We start from the raw sequence: 4,058 nt of genomic DNA on the forward strand, positions 1-4,058 counted from the left end.
AACCATAAGAATCAACCCAAGGTACATCGGAAGGTTCATCAGAACACGCCAGAAAAAAACACGGGGTATTACATTCTCCACACCTTATAAAAATTCGTCCTCGAATTTAACATAAAACAACTCAAATAAGTGCTCACAAAAATAATAAAATACGTAAGCAACAAACCCAACGAACATCGAGAGAAAAGAAAAAAATAGCGCTTCTGCAAAATGGAGTCTGTGTCCAAAATTCACTTATCAACCTAGTGATTAAGCCACAAGTTTAACCATTTGAATTCCTTTACGCAACAACTTACGTGCTATCGTACACCTCTCGGTTTTCCTGAAAAGCTAACTCTAATATCACCGCTCGATTACTTTTATCAATCTCATATGATTATACTAGCCTTAAAGCTAAAGCGTAACACAAAACATCAACACCAAGACTAGGTGGACACGAAGTAACACACAAGCCTTGTAATACCCCGTACGTCTGGCGTTGCCAAAGTAGGCAACATGCCCGATTCAAAATAAGTAAAGCGGCCAGAAAGAAAATAAACAGAAGAATAAATAAGGAAAGACGCGAGTAGGTCGATATTGATATTTTAACAAGAAAATTTCAATGTCAATAATTCCATAAAGGAAATGGAATTAGACTTAAAAAGGAAAATATGGAAAAGTGGATAAAGTGCACTTAGGCTCGAAAATTGGAAAATTAGGATTCAATTCCCGGAAAATGGAAATTTAATAGATTATTGACGGGAATTAGAACTTATAAAAAATAATATCGAATAATTGGGTATCGATATTTGTTAAAGCAAAATTTAAAAGGAAAAAGTGAGAAAAAGTTCATTTTAGCTCAAATTGGAATTTGAGCGTTTTTAGCTAAAAAATTGCAAAAATAAATTATCGGAGATAGAATTATGAGATATTAAGTCGATATTATTTATTTGGACATAAATAATACACAATTTATCGAGATCAAAAGATTAAGTGATCGACGGACTAAATTGGACGAAAGAAAAGTTAAAAATCGAAGCGTGAGGAGGTGGTAAACTTAAGGATCAAATTGGACATTTTCCAACCCATGATTATCACTTATATGTGATAATATTGCTGGAATATTCATTTTATGACAGCAACAAAATAATTAGAGAGAAAAGGTGGTCTTCTTCTTCCTTGAGAAGAAATGATGGAAAAATCTTCAAAAATTCATATCTTCTTCGTTTTAGCTCCGATTGGGGCGATTCTTGCGGCCACGGAACGAGGAGGAGGAGCTCTACTGATCTAGACCTATTAATCAAGAATTGACGAGGCGACTACCAATGGAACCCGGAACTTACAGAACGCGACATCGCTTAGCTAGTATCAGAGATTATGGATAGCAAGCGGTGAGTATATTTTACTCACTCTTATTATCGTATTAAAAACTATTTTATATATACTATATATTATTATTATTAAATGCATCGCATTAGTTATTTGAGTTGAATTGTTTGATTTGGATTGTTGGTATATGATTGAATTATATTCAACTTGTTTGTTTATGGATTGACTTGTTTGATATATGAATTGTATTACTTTGCTCATGACTTGTCGATTATTTGCGAATGTGAATTTGTATACGATCCGAAGAAACGAGCTACCTATTGGGCGTCAATAGGCCGTGTGATCACCGGTGTTTATAAGAGTCTAGATATTCGTACATTAAAACGTTTGATATGAGCTCATTAAATGTTGATTATATTTATGATTATGAAATGGAATATGTTTGGGTATCGGAAAGGAGGATTATAATTGTGGCAGATACGAGGTAACTCGGTCGAACTATCTCGGGACCCGTATCTGGTGGGTAACTCGGTCGAACTATCTCGGGACCCACAACTTGGGATTAAGTAGTGGCATGATGTAACTCGGTTGAACTATCTCGGGACTATGCCACGTGGTAGCGGGTAACTCGGTCGAACTATCTCGGGACCCGGCCACTCGGACGATATGATTCGAATATGATATGGATTAGGAGAGGTTAAGAAGTTTAAGATTAAGGTTTCGATCGGATCGAATACTTGTATTAAATGAATTGTTTGCATGTGCTGTGTTTGTATATGTTGTAATTGCTTATAAACATGATTGTATATATATATTTTAAAAATGTTTTTAAAATGCGATGCTTATTTGGATAATATAGTAAGTAAAGTATAACTCACTCAGCTTAACAGCTGACCCCCCAATAGTGTGTTTTTCAGGTACCTAAATTCTGAATTTGGCTAGAAGTCCGTCTTTAACCTGAAGTCCCTTTGAGTCCCGACTTCCATAATTGCTGCAGTAGTGTAATGTCTGACCAGTGTAGTAGCCTAGTACATTAATACATTTTTCATTGTTTACAGTTGTTGTCAGTGTGTTTATATTTATTTTGGCTACGATTGTCATATTTATTCCACGGAGGTAAATTCCCGTGAGGTGTATGTAACACTAGTATTATATGCCGGGTTAGTACGTACAAGGTACGGAAACGATAGGCCCGAGCAAGTTGTATTGTTTTACTAGTGTATATAAATGCTTCCGTTTGTAAAGTCTTTGTATAATTGTTATTTGCGAAAAAAAAAGTTTTAACGATTTTCAGGCTTGCTACGGGTTTTGGAACTACAATTCCCATTCCCTAGCGCCGGTCGCGGCCCTCGATTTTGGGTCGTGACAAGCCTCTAACTAAAATTTTAAAATCTTACATTCTGGATCTCAAAGTTCTTATGTCAAATTAAACAGTTTTCTACTCCAATAAGCCAAAGATACTATCTTCATTAACGAATTTAAATTTCAAACTTAATTTATGCCTCGAAAGGTCAAACACACAAACGAGCAACATTCACTCGATCAACCAAAATTTAAAATACTCAAAGTACTATAACTAGAGACTGTAAAACACCTTCTAATAGGGTGAATTCAAAACAATTCGAGTCTAACCGACTTTCAAAACAACGTAAACAAAGTGAAAGAACAAGCTTGCGGTTCAAATTGTAATTCTTAATATATCCAAGTTCATCGCCTCAAATCTAAAAATAAAGAAATCCACAAACTAAAATAATTTCAACATTCATTACACTCATACACTATTTGCCTTATATTGGTCTCAAAACCAAGTAACCCTTCCAAATACTCGCTACAATCAAATACCGAAAATTATATCAATACAAAAACCATAAATGAATCAATTGAATACAAAACACTCGGTTTAACAACCAATCAATCAATAAAAAAAGAAAAAAAAATTCAACCTTTGAAAACCTCAAACAAAAGGTCGTACAACCAACCTTGTTGTCGAAACCCATTAATCATGATTCTCCGATCAACAAAACCAAAATCTACATCTAAATCAATTCTTTAAAATTATATCTCAACTATAACCTCGTGTATAGCAAAGTATCTCTCAGATCCAGATCACGAAATGTTGGATTATTGGTTATGCTCAAAACTAAATTTATAGTAAAATAATTTCCATTTACCAAAAATAATACAGTAAAAAAATCTACTTATCTTTAAAGAACATAACATCAAAAACTCCATTTTATTTTTTAAAAAATCAAAGTAAATTAATCGTGAAAAATCCTCCGTATCATGTGCACATCGACGTTTTGAAACACACAAAATTTAAAATCGTAGTTGAATCTCATTTTCAAATAAAATCACAAATTTATAAAATAATTCAACCAACAAAATTTATAATTTTCTTTAAATCAAACTTGACAAACATTCCAGCCCTTTCTCAAAAGGTAAAAATCGTGCAATGAAATTCCCTCCGTTTATAAAAATATTTTAACTTAAATATAACAAAACATTGGACAGAAATGGTATCCAGAAAAAAAAACATTTTTAAAAAGAATTGCATTGTATACATACACGCGTGGAGCATAACTTCTTTAATTCATCACTCCTCAAATCATATATCGGAAGCTAACACATAAGCCTTCCAATCCGACTCTAACATCTTATCGAACTTATCAATACAATCTCTCGAGTGAAACTTTATATCCATTACCATATACTACAAAACACAATTAATCCAATACACAACCCGATCATTT

The 4,058-nt window shown here is 33.4% G+C and overlaps 1 long non-coding RNA gene across 1 annotated transcript; it reads left to right on the plus strand.

Moving 5' to 3' along the window:
• Positions 1–576: 576 nt before the first annotated feature.
• Positions 577–2,552, plus strand: LOC126671208 (uncharacterized). Its single transcript, XR_007638954.1, has 2 exons — positions 577–1,370; positions 2,214–2,552. It is a non-coding gene; the product is annotated as an uncharacterized LOC126671208 (long non-coding RNA).
• The last annotated feature ends 1,506 nt before the right edge of the window (positions 2,553–4,058 follow it).

The sequence above is a fragment of the Mercurialis annua genome, linkage group LG1-X (assembly GCF_937616625.2).
Source record: "Mercurialis annua linkage group LG1-X, ddMerAnnu1.2, whole genome shotgun sequence".
Lineage (NCBI taxonomy): Eukaryota > Viridiplantae > Streptophyta > Magnoliopsida > Malpighiales > Euphorbiaceae > Mercurialis > Mercurialis annua.